This window comes from Rattus norvegicus, chromosome 9 (genome assembly GCF_021556685.1).
Source record: "Rattus norvegicus strain SHRSP/BbbUtx chromosome 9, alternate assembly SHRSP_T2T, whole genome shotgun sequence".
NCBI classification, from domain to species: Eukaryota; Metazoa; Chordata; class Mammalia; order Rodentia; family Muridae; genus Rattus; species Rattus norvegicus.
In genome coordinates this window covers 71,489,207-71,506,038 of record NC_141542.1, presented here as the reverse complement: position 1 = coordinate 71,506,038, position 16,832 = coordinate 71,489,207, and the positions used below count along the sequence as shown (strand labels likewise).

Here is a 16,832-nt window from a genome sequence, read left to right as displayed (position 1 = left end):
TGAGAGCTCTGGGCTGCCTTTTAGACTATTGTTTCAAAAACCCATAGAGTGAAACTCTAGGGTTAGACTAAATCTATTCTATTGAATATAGTTGTAAAAAGTTTTAAAGATCGAGGGGCTGAAGATGTCACTCCAGGGGAGAGTGCTTGCCTACCACACACAAGGCCTGTGTTAGACCCACAACACTGCAAAACAGAGGAAAAAAAACAATCAAATTTAGGATACAGTAATATGTATGCTTAAAAAAATTGACCTTACTCTAATCAACTCACAAATTAAAACATCACACAGTAGTTCAAGGAACCAGGTAAGCATTTTTCCTGCCCCAAACTCTATCCTTGTGAATGTTTATACAATTACAATGACCATTCTGCCGTGGAGTGTCACTTAGGGTCTTATGCTTTCCCTGTCAATCACACACACTCATCATAGTAAAAGCAAAAACTACGAGTGGAAACTAGAAGGGAAAAGCCCACTTTATATCCTGTCTGTGTACTCGTTAAGATACAGCAACAGACCTGGCAGTGAGCACAATATAGAGTGCCCAGTATTGCATTCTGAGTGACCTGCCACCACCTCTTGCACGGCTGTGATATCTCCTGGTGACAGTGTCAGATGACTGCCATTACTCCTGCATGTGCTGCGTGTATCCACAAAGAAAGGCTGCCGGCCCCTATTAAGGAGGCCGTGATGGTGAAGCTGTACCATTTTGTTTTTCTGACGTAATGTATCTACCCTGGCTCTCTAGTGAAGTTTGGCAGCCTGTGCCTGTGGACCACCAGCTATGGGAGCTTTTTGCTTTTTTTCAGTGACTGAGGAAAGATGAGGAGAGTAACATTTTTTGACATGAGCGATCGATAGGAAGTTGACACCATTGTCCACAGGCAGTTTTGTTGAAGTGTGGCCGTCCATCTTGCAGACATTGTCTCTGCTGGTCTCACACTGACTTGCTGAGCCCAGGGGATGGACAGAGTCAGACCCACCCACACCCTGCCCTTTGTAGGAAAACTCTGCTGGTTCTTGCTCTAGGGAGTCCATGACCCTGGGATGAACCACTGAACTCAGCAACTGTTACTCCCACCCTCTTTGAAGTTGTTTAAACCTCATGTGGACTTGAGCATTTTGTATACTTTCCTGAGAAAAGGGTCAAGGTATTTCACTGATTTCCTAAAAGGACCTATGGTGCATCCATCAAAAGATCTACACGTATTCTGTATCTGGAAAATTTCCAAACAGACCAGTCACCTGCACCAAAGGGGACAAGTGCTGGTCAAGAAGTGACCCTTTTGATAGCTTCTTGGACTTAGGCAGAACAAGCGATTAGGTACAAGGCATGCTGCTAATTTACTTAACACAATCTGATTATCAAAGTCCTCAGGTCCCTTAGGGAGAAGAGTCCTCTTTACAGTTCAGTGTTCAGCAGAAGAGACAAGGAGAGCCAAGTCCGTCTTCAGTGTAAGCAGATCTTTGCCCTGGGGTGATAACCCAATTCTGTGAAGATATCTCTCTCTGGTCTGCTGCTGGGTGGCTCCCTTCCAAGACAGGTCCTTAGCGCAGCCTTTGTTCTGAGGCTGTCCAGATTGGTGTGGCTTTTCCGAAAAGCCTTTTGGCAGCTTCTCCTCGGCTGGCAGTAAGAACAACGGGGCAATGTTTTGAGATGTATTTTTGCAAGGTAAACCAGGATGAAGTCAGGGACAGAGGATTTGCAGAGGCAGCTGGGCACTGGTCCAGGACCTATGGGGTGTGACCCGAAGGCTATGAAGCAAGTTCACTGTCAAGAGCTTTGACATCACAGGAATTCGCCCAGACTATTTGGTGGCTGTGGGCCAAGCCCTGGCAAGCCTAAGGGCAGATTACTACCTTTTCCTAATACTCACAAATAGAACTTTTAATCATCCACATCTTGGGAAATTGTACTGACCTTTGAATAGCCTTTGTTTCTTTCTGGAAAAGTAACAACTTGTTGTTGATTGGTACAAATTACTTGAATTGTGAATGGCTATGTCACTGAGTTAGAGAGGCTTAGCTCTGTAACACATAGATGACTAACGAATGTTTGAAATCTGGAGCTTAGTTCTCTCAGCAATACTTGAGAAGAGTGTCCCCCTTTTATGTGGGATCTGAGGTATGAATGTGAGGTTTTGTAGGGTCACTGTAAGGGTCAGCTATAGTCTGGCTAAAGAAAGAACAATAAACTCAGAGAGAAAGCATGGGAAGGATTTCCTGGGTCAGTGGGGAAGTGTGAATATCACTCTGTTCATTCTTCATTTAGGTGACCTATCATAGCCACACCTAACCCGGGGGGAGGAGTTATCACTGTGCTGTCGCACCCCTGAAAAGTCAGCACAATCAACTTTGGTCTTACAGCTTCCACTAAGCTGTGTTTGAGACGTCCTTTTCACAGTTCAGTTATTTACTGAGTCATAACTCCATGCTAAACATTAGGGACACAACAGTGGCAGGCCGTGGGCTCTATCATGGAGCTCACAAAGTGAAGTCAAGAAATGAGAAATCCTTCTGCGATGCACCCTGAAAGGAAAAATCCAGGACATGCTGGAGGCCAGTCTGCAGGGTCTGAGCTGGGATAAGCACAAGAGGCTAAGGGAGGATAAGGACAGAGTCACCCTGTATCTGTGGGGGATATGGCAACGGGAAAGGGAGCGGAGGAGGAGGAGGACTTGAATAGTGGAGTTGCTCATGACTGAGTTCATCCGTGGAGAGACAGGACCCAAGGCGCTCTGGTGGACCTCTCACATTTTGGAGGCTCATCATTCATTTTGTACCACCCCCACAGCTCCCCGACTTCCCCTGTCATGTGTGTGAAGGAGATCTTGAATCCCACTCGCACAGGCCTGTAGGCTGTGATGAACCAACCTCTCACTGCCAGTGTAGGTCATTTGGAGCAAGGCTTCTTAATGGGTTTCCACTTGCAACACATTTTGTGCAAGAAAGTTTTATGTAACCCAGGGTTTAAAGGCATATAAAATAGGTTTGATAAAAATCATTTACTGGCAATAAATTTCCTTTAGAACAATTCTTTTTTGGTATACACGTACACAAATGTACCTTCATCTTTAATAGAAGTATCAATGAGATTTATGTATGTCTAAAACTTTTTTATTTTGAATTGTGTGTGTGTCTGTGTGTCTGTGTGGGTAGGTACATGTGCATGCAGGTGCCCGCAGAGGCCAGAGGCATTGGATTCTTCTGTAACTGCATCTACAGGTGTCTCTGAGTCCACCAAGATGGCTGCTAGGAATGAACTATGGACCCTCTGCAAGAGCAATGAATGCTTTAACCTCTAAGGCAGCTGTCTAGCCTCTTGATGGACTTTAGAATTTTTACATAAAGACTTGAATCTTGGTTGAATAGTTGATGCTGCAGGATAGAGTATCTCCCACGTCTTTTAGTTTTTATAATTGCCAATGCTGTGAATTCCTCTTTGTGTAGGTGCATAGAATAAAATGGCATGTGTATGTTTAGGACCTTTTCAAATAATTGTTGGAAGTGCCATTATAATCCAAATTGAATAATTTCTTTTATGAAAGTCAAACCACCAATTCAAGTAACAACTTTTTGTGTGGGATTGTGTGTGTGCACATGGGTTTGTGTGCAGGTGTGGATACCTGGCTTTTTTTCATGGGTCCTGGTGATTGGACTCAGGTCCTTATACTTACAGGGCAAGTAATATTTACCAGCTAAGCCATCTCCCACGAGGAAAGTGATACTGGTTGTCCTTCCTTCTCACCCTCTGCTTTCTTAGCTGACCCCAGGGATTCATTCTGTTGAGGATCGGGCCCTGGGTGTGTGCTTTACTCTTGGTGTATGCCCCATTGCCTTAATTCTTCTTTTCATACATTTTCGCCTTGATTTTCATTTCTTTTGATGAGCCATGAGTTCTTCTTTGATTAGTTGATCCCGGTAGAGAGAGCAATGCTGTTCAGATAGGCCTCTCTGTGCTTCTCCAGACTTGATTGCCTATCCCTACTATTCGTGGACCCTACACTTCATTTATATCGAATTGCCCAATTACATGCTTCTCTCCTCCTGGGTTGATGTCTCTAAATTCCAGTCCCATCTTCCCTTTGGTTCCTACTAATGTCTCCGTAAGTTATACTGATTCTTTTCTCCTTTCCGATGTCTTTATTACTGCCTCCACATCCAGAGAAGGGAGTGCTCTCAACTCCCACAGCCCTTTCTGTGTTCCTGAGCCCTTTAGTCTTCTTTCTGCGTCAGTTAATTGTGCCCGTGTCATCGGTTCACGTGTGCCGATGGCCTGCTTGTGCTTACACTCATTCTCACTGTTCAGCCACGCAGCAGCCCTTGCGACGCACTCAGAGAATCAGTTAGCCTCACTTATTTCTGATGTTGCGCCTCCTTGTTGTCGCCTGTTTTATTTCCCAAAGAGGGCAGATCACTGAACCAGAGGAAGCAGCTGGTCGAGCGAGTGTTCCCCAGGGTGAGGCTAGAAAGTGGCTGATCTGTTTGGAAGGCTGAGAGCATGTAGACTGAGTTGAGGAACCTGTGACATGTCAGGATGACCGCTCTGGATCCTTCTGTTGCCTCTATCATGAGTGGTGTATCAGAGTATAGAAATGTGGGATAGCTGTTGTATCCCAGCCCATGTAAACTGACCCAGACATTATAGAACCTTCCCCTGGAGTAACTAAACCAAGCTTAAGGTAGAGAACAGCATCTCCGTTTACAACCTCAAAGTTCCTATCCTCAGAGACTCCAAAATCAGACTTGGAACTCAGTAACTACATATTCTAGGATCCCTTTACAGCAACCTGACACCATGGTCTTGCTGTGCCACATGGTGACCAGGACAGAGACAAATTGGTGCCTGTCTATGTGATGAGGATGGTAAAGACAGTCTACGGCAGCGCTGTAGCCTTAGGATAGGACACCACTGCACACAGCTCAAGTGAACATTGTCACATTAAACTGGAACTACACTGTCATGATGCTAGGTGGTTGTAAGCTACAGTGAAAAGATTTCAGCTCCAAAGATAAGAAATACTATACAGGGGTAGTATTTCTAAGAGATAATGAGTGTCTTCGCAGCCGAGATCCTTGGAAGGCCATTAGAAGGAGTTCCCAAAGACAATGACTGCTGGTGGCTCAGATAGCCCCACCCCCTGCCTTGTGCGCTTGGCTAATGGTAGCAATCTATGGCACTGTTATTTCATCTTCTGTTAGTGTTAGAGATGCTGTTGGCTGGAGTCAGCATGTAAGCTGTAACTTCCTTCCCAGCCTGAAGTGGGTTTGGAGAGCCTTGTCTTCCAACTGTGAAGGCTGTACTTCAAAGATTTGGGACTCCTAAGTGATACCAAATTCGAGGCGTTTATTTTCCATTAAAAAGAGTCACTAACAGAAACACATGCATACACACAGATGTATACATGTGTGTGCTCACTATTATAGCAAATAAAATTAGCAAATATTCTTCAATATCATTTAATGCTTAGTACATACTGATTAGTAGTCTCAAACAGTTGTGTTGTCCCCAAGTTCTTTATATTATTTTAAAGAAAAACAGTTTTGTCATTCATGTAATATTTATTATTTGCAGCAGAATTTGACCCAAGTACACCTGCATTTTGCTTTCCTTCTCCATTCTCTTTTCTTCCTTCCTTTCTTCCTTTCTTTCTTTCTTTCTTTCTTTCTTTCTTTCTTTCTTTCTTTCTTTCTTTCTTTCTTTCTTTCTTTCTTTCTTTCTTTCTTTGGAGCTGGGGACCGAACCCAGGGCCTTGCACTTGCTAGGCAAGCGCTCTACCACTGAGCTAAATCCCCAACCCTTCCTTCTCTGTTCTCTTATAGGAGGGGTTCATATGTGATCATAACAGATTACATCTTAAGTTGAAAGCAAAGAGCTTATAGCAAACAAAGGGGAAGAAGCCATTAATGCTACAACTTTTAGCTACAGAAAATAATTTAGGTGGTGGACAATTGTTAATCTCAGGATGCAAATGAGAGAAAAAAAGAAACCAATATTCTACAGGAATGGAGCTTTTTAAAGAACAAGACAAATGAGCAGCTTATAATTTATCTGGGTATCTGTTAGGGTAGATTACTAGTTCTTTAAAAAGTAGAGTGCATTTTAAATTCCACTCATGAGCAGCATGGAGAGATGGCTCAGCAGTGAAGAGCACTGGCTGCTCTTCCAGGGGACCCAGGTTCTATTCCCAGCACCCACATGGCAGCTCACAACTGTCTAACTCCATTCCCAGGAGCATCTGATGCTCTCTTCTGGTTTTTCCCGGTACCAGGGGAATGCATGGTGCTCAGCCACATATGCAGACAAAATACTTAACCACATAAAATAATAAACTAAAAAATAAAATCCACTTTATGAGGGCTAAATAATTTAGTCTCTACCCAAGGAATTTAGAATCATCACTTTGCCACATTCTTTAAAGTTTCCTCAGCTCGGCTTTCCCCATGTTGACTTCCTCCAGACATTGGGAAATAGATTCTATAGTCTCTGTAGTCTGATTTCCTATACTTCTGGATTTTTTCATTTCTAGATACATTGTAGTTCAGCAAATGACTTGATTTAGGACTGAAGCATGATGCTGTGCTAATAGCATCTTGGATACCCTACAAATTAGATTAAATGAGAAGCTGCAGGAATAAAGAAGCAGCGGGCAGGGACGGAAACCTCAGCTCCATCCTTGATGTAGGCATCTTCAGTGAGGGTGGTGAGTGCTTAGCCATTTTCAGTGCTGTGCAGTGGCAGGGGTGTAGGACGGCCACAGTGCAGCGTTGGGGGTGTAGGACGGCCAGACCCCTGCCGGATTTTAAGAGAAAATACAAGAAATTTCTAACATACTAAATGTTGGTTCCAACATTGTTCGTGCCAGAGAAGACACTGCTTGTGTTAGCCAAACCCAGCCTGAGGCTGTTTGCTCACTGGGTGACAGCAGCTGATAGGTAGGTATTGGGGCTCCTCTGGTCACTGTGTATGCAGCGTAGTTGCTGTGCCCTTCATGCTGAATACTGATGACCTGGGGACAGCGATGTCTGTGTTTAAGTGTTAACAGTATTTACAATGGAACAACCTCCCTATCTGCCCCCACAAAAGCTGTCGTATTGACTGTTTTACGCTTATAAATTGCAAAACAAATAAGTCTCTATCAACACACATGCACAAGCCAGCAAGCCAGGATCCGCAATTGTTCTTTTTCAGTACAAAGTATTAGCTTTTAATTCTCTGACTGTGTGAATAAGTTGTGTAATAAGTAGGTTGTATCTCAGGGCACACTTGAGACCCATGGTGACTTGCACAAGGATGCTTCCCCTGGGCCTGAGTGGTGGACTGTTCTCTCCTTTCGTCACAATGTCCCCTATTTTCAGGGTGAACCCCATTTTCAGATTGAAGACTAATTGGGTATGGGTGAGAGTCTAGATACTAATAGTTTAGAGAATAGATATCTGCCTGGGTCTAGTGCTTTAAAAGCTTATTGTAAATATAAAGGTTGTGTGTCTTTTATCTAGGAGCTGAGTGATCAAAGGTGGGGTAGAAATCCCCAACTGAGACTAAATTTTTAGTTCAACATACAGTCCTGTCCTTACCTACACACACACCCTGCGTATATGACTTTCCCCCGACTTGAAATGCATGTGATAAGTTGTGACTGCTCATCTTCTGACCTTGTCCCTTTCAAGTAGTATTCAGTGTTTGAACAGCAAGTATTTTATTTGGGAAACAGAGATAGGCAGGCAGATGGGCAAGTAAGCACATAACCTATGGTTGTTATCGTGTCTGCCTCAAGGTTTCTTAGGAGACCTGGGTATGTGCAGGCCCCATAACAAACTGCTGCAGCCGCAGGCTCCAGGTAGTCTACCGGCAAGGGGCTACAGATACCTGACACCCTTCCTCCGAATCCTGATGGCAGGATCTTTTAAGAAAATTATTTCTTTTATAAAATATTTATTTTTATGTGTATGAGTGTATTGCCCGAATGTCTACATATGTGCCACATATATGCCTGTTGCCTATGAAGGTCATAAGGGGGCATTAAATCCCCTGAAACTGTAGTTACAGGTGGTTGTGATCTGCCATGTGGGTACTGGGAACTGAACCTGGGTCCTCTGTAAGATCAGTATGGTGCCCTTACTCTCAGAGCCCCAGATTCTTATTGTCTTCAGCTCAGACTCCTTTCTTATGTGTCAGATGTTTATATTAGTCAGGGTTCTCTAGAGGAACAGAACTGATAGAATTAATACATATGGGGTTTTCTAGACTGTCTTACTGGCTGTGGTCCAGCTAGTTCAACAATGGCTGTCTACCAATGGAAATTCTAAGCATCTAGTAGTTGTTCAGTCTATGAGGCTGGATGTTTTAGCTGGTTCTTAGTCTACATCAGAGTCCCAAAGAAGAAGCCTCTAATGCCAGCGAGGAAGTAAACTTGCTGGTGAGAGTGAGGGCAAACAGGCCAAAAGCTGGCTTCCTCCTTCCATGTCCTCTATATGGACTGCTACAGGAAGGTGTGGCCCAGACAATAGGTGGGTCTTCCTACCTCAGAAGATCTGGATTTGGGGTGGGTCTTCCCACTTAAGATGATCCAATCAAGAAAAAACCCTCCCAGGTGTGCCATCCGTGTGTTTAATTTCAGATCTAGTCAAGTCGACGACTAAGAACAGCCATTACGATGTCAAACACTCAGAGAGCAACTCTGAACCCACCTAACATTAAACATTAACTTTTTGCCGCATTTGCTTTAAAATAATGCAAATTTATAGATTTCAGAGGTTCCCCCACACGTCAGCACACATTCACACTCTGTATCCTTCATGTCCTCCCAGGCAAGCACACTTTCTAGAGGATGAAGTTCAGCTTTTCCTATGTTGTAGAAATATAGTGGTAAAATAGGAGAGTCAAAGGGAGACTTTTATCACCCATCATTTGTACTATGGATTCCAAAGACCTTGGTCAAATGTGATACTTTCTAGAAGGACCACATCATTGCTCTGTTTTGTACTTTGTATGTAGAAATCCACTTTGGGGCTGTGGTATGAATATCTTATTTCTAAAGGTGGTCAGGTCATAACTTACACCAACTTAAAAACTGGTCTTTTTATATAAACTATTGAGTTTGATGAGTGTTATTTCCTTATTAAACTTGAGTTATTTAAAACCAGATAAATTATCTCCTTGACCATGGCTATTTTGCTCTCACTTAATCTGCAGATGCTAAGGGAGCATATTCCCTGTCAGGGTCCTGCCCTCCTGGAGCACAGTGTGCAAAGCATCAGTGTGGCAGCAGAAGTGGCCGTGTTCTGTGGGAGGACCCTCCCCTGTGTGGCCAGGACTCTGAGATCAATGGTCACTGATGTTGGGACAATGTCAGATGAGGGTGTGGGGATGACAGGAGATCTTGTAAGTCTTCCCACCACCTTCTCGTCAGCCAGCTTCTGTAAGAATTCATTAGGAACAGAATGCTAGTAAGAGTAATTTATAATCAGGGCAATTGATGTTTTCTCAGTCTTATGTTAAATATGGCTAAAATATCATTAGAAAATTTATTTTATTATATATTTTAAAACTAGGCTTGATCTTTAGAGCAGTTCTAGGTTGAGAGGAAAATTAAGCAGAAACTAGCGAGAGCAGCCATGTAGCCCTTGCCACCCACATGCACAGTCCCCCACTGCAGACACTTCCCTCAGTGATGCTTTCATTACAGACATTGAGTCCCTGGTGTCAGTGATTGTCACCTGACATACACGCTCGACCAGTGAAGTCTGTCCTGGTGCGCCATCTATGATTTCCCTCACGAATGCGTAACAGTGACAGTGCTACATAGAATAGGCCATCGTGACAGTGTTACATAGAATAGGCCATCATGACAGTGTTACATAGAATAGGCCATCGTGACAGTGTTACATAGCATAGGTCAGTGATGGTGAGATGGGTCAGTGGGGAGGGTACTCGTCCCCAAGCTTCAGGTTCTGCAATTGCTGATGATGCCTGCATGGTGGAAGGAGAGAATGGACTCTGCAGGGTGTTACATGTGTGTCATAGTACTTGTGCATGCTGACACACACATGCGAAAATAAAAGCAAAGAAAAATTTAGAGTAGTTTATTAAAAGTTCTGTGCTCTGAGGGCCAGTGACATGGCTCAGTGGGTAGAAGCATACAGGGTAGCAAGTCTGACGATTTGAATTCAGTCGTCAGAACCCACAGTGTAAGGAGAGAACTTCCGACTACACACACACACACACACACACACACACACACACACACACACACACACACACACACACACTAAAAAAAGAAGTGAAAATATTATGTCCCACCTATTCATCTTTCTTCTCCTGCCTTAAGGAATTTCTTGTTTTATTTTGTTTAACTTGAACAGGCTGCCTGAGATGCAAAGCGGTTGCAGCTAGCCCCACCCCAAAGCGTCCTAAATGGATATTCTGGACTGGCCCTGGGCTTGGCGTTAGCTTCTTCGGTCATCTGCGCCTCTATGAACTCAAGTTTGGCACAACTGCCCAAAACGTGTATCTGTGCTCTTGTGCATTTAATCCTGCAGCTTCCCAGCTGCTGCTCCCAAATCTCCCCTTCTCCATCCGAGCATCCTCAGAGGCTCCCCTCAACCCCTCGTGCACAGATGCTCCTCTGTATTCCTGCAGGCTGGGCGGCTTCTGGGCTCCTGATGTCTGGTTACAGTACAATCAGTCCTGTTTGCTTTCAGAGAAGCAAATGTTTTCTGTGTTCAACTGAGCTTGTAAAATTTCATTAGGAAGCCAATCATTAGCCCTGATTAGGTAAACACTGGATGTTTGGTACGAATATTTTATCTTCCTTTTCTTAAGCTGGCTCAGCTTTCTCAAGGTTACCGATTGTGAGCTGGGACCCATCTCCTGAACTGTTTGCCGCTTCATTATCAGGAATCCCCACCCACCACATTAAACCAGGACTGGATGGAACCGGTTCTCTGCAGCTCCAGCAGAGGAGCATTCTGAGTAGGGGATTTCTCTGCTGCTCATCTGATTCAGAACAAGATACTTGAAACTGCTAGAAATTGCTATGGGCTTTTAGTGCCAGTGGCAATTTCTGGAGGTGAGAAAATCTCAGGACTTTACAGGGAGGGACCTTAGATGAAATGCTCTACAGTGAGGCGAGGGAAATTCTGACCCAGAATTGTTCTTGTCTGAAAGAACTACAGGGTCAAAAATGGAGAAGAGCCTGAGGAAAAGAAGGTCCAGTGACCGGTTCAACTTGGGATCCAGCTCAAGGGGAGGCTCCAAGGCCTGACACTGTTACTGATGCTATGATGTGCTTATAGACAGGAGTCTAGCATGGCTATCCTCTGAGAGGCCCAACAAGCAGCTGAAAGAGTCAGATGCAGATATTTACATCCAGCCAATGGACAGAAGCTGGTGACCCCTGTGGTTGAATTAGGGAAAAACTGGAAAAAGCTGAGGAGGAGGGAAATCCTATAGGGAGAACAGCAGGCTCGACTAACCTGGACCCCAGAGATCTCTCAGACACTGAGCCACCAACCAGGCAGCATACACCAGCTGGTCCAAAGCCCCCCCCCCCCCCCCCACACACACACACATATACAGCAGAGGACTGCCGGGTCTGGCCTCAGTGAGAGAAGATATGCCTAACCTTCGAGAGACTTGAGGCCCCGGGAATGGGATGATCTGGTGAGGTCGGGGGTGGGGACATCTTCTTGGAGATGGGGTGGAGGTAGGAGGTATGAGATGAGGAACTGTAGGAGGGTAGAGCAGGAGGGGGTTAGGGGGATAGTGACTGGACTGTAAAAGAAGATAGAAAAAAAGAACAAAAAAGAAATTGCCATTGGGCTTTTAATCACCACAGGTTTCTACTCTTCTCTGTTTGGCCTCATAAACATTTCAGGCTTTCACACAGACCAGAGTTCTCTTTTTACGTGTGTGTGTGTGTGTGTGTGTGTGTGTGTGTGTGTGTGTGTGTGTTTAATATTAAGCATTTATTTTCAAATCTAGGATCAAAGAAGGTGAAGATGCATAAAGCTTAAGTCAGCTGCTGCGGTGACTCAGACATTCTTAGCGTGACCACATTAACACTGCTGTTGTGGGCACGTTGACCTGGAATGATGCTCGGCTTCCCCTTGGGGAAAAGGCACCACAGTAGCAAGCATTTTCCAAGTGTGCTTCCCAGAGTCCAGAATGAGTCTCCCTCCCAAGGAGCCAGAGACGTAATCCAGACGCCAAATACATTTGGAAGACTCTTGTACCAGATTTATAACACATCACTGTATGAAAGACAGAAGGTTCCTGCCTGTCAGACATCCAGTTAAACAAGGTGTTAGTCAAGGTGTCTGACTTCTGAGTCTTTACAAATTTTCTTAGTTACTTCATTCCTCCAATCTAACAGACAACTTCAACAAAACCTCCAGAATAGTCTTGAGTATTGTTTTTGAACTTCAGGATGCAACAGAATCTTAAGGCATATTAAAACAGGCTGATGTCTGTTACCACGGGGTTTCAGGAGGTGCCCAAGGGTCCACATGTCTAGTAAGTTTCTAGGAGTTGCTAGCACTGCAGTTTGGGGACCACGCTTGGAGGACTGGCTCACAGTCACACTGGAGATCTTCTAATGAGTGAATAGGGGATATCATAGGCCTACTTCTGTGTGATGGATAAGTCAGGACGCTCATTCAGCAGCTACGGGTGCTGTTTCCAAGCAGTGCCCGAGGTACTGGGATTCGCTGACACTGAATATAGGCCTGACTCTGTCTTCAGAAGCCTGTAGTGTAGCGGAGAGACAGGCAGTGATCTGGTAAGAGAAGGTAGGTCAGTTGGTACTTATAAACTAGGCAGCTTGTTGAAAAGGGAGCTATGACACTGAACTAAAGAGACAAGAAAGCCTCTGCAGTGGTAGGGACATTTAAACTGAGAGTGGCCGTGAGAAACTGGGCATCTTGAGAAGACTGCAATATTCTCCAGGTTGGATAAAGATATGAGCAAAACCTCTGCAGTGTCCTGGGGGCAGCGGGCTTGCTGCAGTGTTCATATGGGCTTTTCACATGTGAGGTGGGTGGCCAGGAGACGCACAGCCTGTTTCTCAGGAGACGTGAGACAGTCACTCAAGTCTGGATGATAGGTTAGATGGGGAGGTCACAGAAGAGCTGGCTGTCAAGTATGACACCTGGCCTGAGCAACAGAGAGGGGAAGTGACTGGGTGATGCCAGGACCTAATTTGTTTCTGGGAGAAGACAGAACCGAAGGCTTGCTTCTCAGGGTGCAATGAAGTGATCTTTATTCTGCAAATACAGTAATTGGCTGTGTGTTGGGAAAGGGGTTGGGGCCTAACACATGTTCTTGTTGACCAGGTTCCATATCTAGTGAATACCAGTGACTGCCTCGATGCTTTGAGTTGGAAAATAAATAAGGCCATTGAACAGTAAACAGAATGTATCTTTCTGTAATAACCAAAGTACTCAAGGATCCCAGAGACTGTGATGGTTGCCATGTGAGAAGCACGGAACAGCTACTCCATTATGCTCATGGCGTGTGGGGGTTAGGAATCCTGACAGGGCACAGGAGGATAGCTTTTACCATTTCAGGACATCTGGGATTAGTGGAGAGACCTCTCAGCTGGATGATGACCTAGAAGGATAAAATACTATTGGGGTTCTTTGCTCACAAATCTGTCATCCTGAGCACAGCCTTTTCATGTGTTTGGGGGTTTTCTCTCTGCAGGCAGCCACACTGAAGTTCTGACACAGCTCATAGATGAGCGTGTCTGTGAGGGTGTCAGATCTCTAGTTATGTAGACCGGCAGCCAAACTCAAACTCCTCTTCAAGGAGGCCCAGGTGAGGAGGGATTGCTGGGCTTTGCAAGCTGCGTCTGGCAAGAGGTGACTCTTTGAGAAAAAGACCCAAGTGAAGGGAAAGAGTTGACCAGTTTTTGTTAAATCATATGTTAAAGTCTATCTCTGACCTGGAGCCATATGATTAGTCTCTCCTACTTGCCCAGCCCTCAGGAGTGAAGCAACCAACCCTAGTTCATGCTATTAGATAATTAGAGGATGTTCAAAAACCAGGGCATGAAAGAACAGGCTTGACCTGGTCACAGGTTTCCCAAGAGGCTTGCTCTAATATGTTCTGGTGAGCTTCATCCTCAGAGTAACACTGCACAGTGTTGGGAACTATTCTTGATGTGGGTCATCTTAAATGGATAGGAAACATTGGTCTGCATTAGTTGATCCAGACCCAAGATAAGTTCCTTGATCTAAAGGAGTCTAAGTAGATTCCCAAAAGGGGAACATAGATACCCTAGGAGCGTATAAGATGACCCAGTCAGAAAATGCAATATCTACCTCAGTGTCTTAAAAATATTTTTAAAAGAGTACTTTATTTTCATCAAACAATGATGCATTAGTATCATTGGTGCACTAGTATATTGAAATTTACAAATGCCGAGTTAAATACATTTGCATATGTCCAAATTGTTTTGGTAATGGAATAGATACTGCTTCTTAAAATTTTATCTTTTGACAGTTTAACACATACTTGCAATATAATTTATGATCAAATAGCCTCCTCAATTACTCTCTCTTATTCTCTTCAACCCCTAATGATTCTCTTCTTTCTGAGTATCCCCCTCCCCCTTTCCTCCTCTTCCTCTTCTTCTCCAGCCTTGTGTTCATGGCTGCGTTCCATGGTTGCATTCATGATAGACATGGCCATGACATGCCCAGACACAGGAGTTCACAGCGTACTTTCCCGTCCTTTTGGATCTCACAGTCTTTCTACTCCTTGTTCCGTGGCGTTCCCAGGCTCTGGGCTTTGGAGAATGTGTAGACACATCCCGCTTAGGACTAGGCAGTCAGTGCCCACTTACTTTCAGCTCTTTGACCATTCACGAGCCCCCACATGACCATCCCCCACCGAAAAAAGAAGCTTCTATGCTCGAGCTGTGAGTAGCACTAGTCTATGGTACAAACACAGGCCTTCAGAAGGCTGTTTGGTTTCACGATCTTTTACTATCTTAGTAGTATATGATCTCCCAGGACCTGTGACCTCCACAGACAGTCTTTTGACCCAGTTTGCAGTACCAAGTAAGTTTTCCTTCTTGTGCAGCGGGACTCGAATCTAATTAGAAAGCAGTTGGTTTCCCCCAAACAACCATGCCACTTGTGCATTCATGGGCACACCTCGGCCTGGCCGTTCAGTATTTACTTTAGCACTCGGGATCCACAGCTCAGTAAGACTGTCAACATCTCCTCCATGCTCCCACCCCCAAACCCTTATAACAACTTGCATTAACCCTTTAACAACCACTGGCACTAAAATACCAACCAGTGGGAGAAAGCTTCCAGCTCCGTTCCAGCTTGACTTATCTATACTCTGTCTCCCAGGGGCACGGTATCTCCAGCAATGGGGTCTTACCAGCTTGGTTTGACTGAGAGCAATGGCATTAACAATTATTGTGAATGTCACTGGGGGTTCACCGGCTAACAATTCATAGGATATATATCCAGAATCTCACCATGGTTTTCATTTAAGCACCTATGGTTTCATAGCATTCTCCATCCAGAGAGGGTATCTCTGCTCAAGTTCTATCTTACCAAAAATTTATTTTTTAGTTAGTGTATAAAGTAATAGGTTTTCTATATGGCTTTAAAAAAATGCATCCCTAGTTTTGGGCGACCCTCCTGCTGGCCCGCCTTTCCCATAGCTTGTATCCTAGCATTCTTGCCTTTGCCCTCATATTGCATGTGGTACCCCACCCCACCTTTCCCTTACTTCCTGCCTCTCATGGCTCCTCTCTCACTTCCCAGCCCCTACTGACACTCACTTCAACATAAGCACAGAAACCTAATAACACGGAGCTAGCATCCACCAGTGAGTGGGAGCAAGCACATGGCGTTTGCCTTCCTGGGCCTAGGTTACCTCAGAGTGGACACTGTTTAAAGACAGTATTGCCTTTATACCTGTAGCTGATCCTTTTCAAAGTAATGTGGATGGATGTCACGAGAGGAACTTTACGTTCTCAGTCCAATCTGGGGAATAAATTCACATTACTGGAGCTCACAGGGGTCATTTTATAAACCCAAACCTCACATTTATTAATTTTTACTAGCTTAAAAACTGTTCCTGTTAGTCACATCTTTTCTGGAAAGATATTAATTTTATTCTGCTCTTATAAAACGGTATTGTACCAGAGTTGGCTTGATGAACCCTGAACTAGTAGGAGAGGATTTGGGGTTCCCAAGGATTTGCATGAAGCTCATGTGGCCCGGCAGTGGGTTTATTAGTGAGGTACTGCAGAGAAGCGGTTATAAATGTAAGCTGTGGTGAGTGGACTACCTGGGCAGTGGCTCTCTTGTCTGCCAGCTGCAGTGTGACCCTGGGCTAGGAGATTCAGCTCCTGGTGCTTCTGTTTCTCGTGTGTGATGGGATGTTATAGTTCCTTCCTACCTAGTCTGAGTGTAACTCGTGGCAGGTGCAGAGAAGACTCCAGTACCGCGAAGAACATAGCCAGTGCCAGCAATTCTTTATTCTAAGGATGGCTCTTTCCTGATCGGCAAACCTCAATCCTCTGACCATCTTCTCTGGCTTTCTTGCATTGGTCTGTTTAAGTTTCCCATTTCTGCTAGGATGTGGCTATGGCCCAGCCTTCAAAGATTCATGAGTTGGGAGCTTGGATCCCAGTATGGTGTTGGGAGGTGGGGCTTCCAACTGTCTGGGAGAGGTGATCCCCGCACTCTGACCCAGAAATGGATTAATGCTGTCTCATAGTGCTGACACAGGGCAGGGTTGTTAGGAAGTTATAGCATCTACGTGCTTGGCCTTTTCTGTAGAGGTCAGCCTCCTTTCTACT

The 16,832-nt window shown here is 44.7% G+C and overlaps 1 protein-coding gene across 5 annotated transcripts in view; it reads left to right on the top strand.

Annotated features, from left to right (window-relative positions):
• Window positions 1–16,832, top strand: part of Ankrd44 (ankyrin repeat domain 44) — a 287,691-nt gene that overhangs the window by 98,160 nt on the left and 172,699 nt on the right.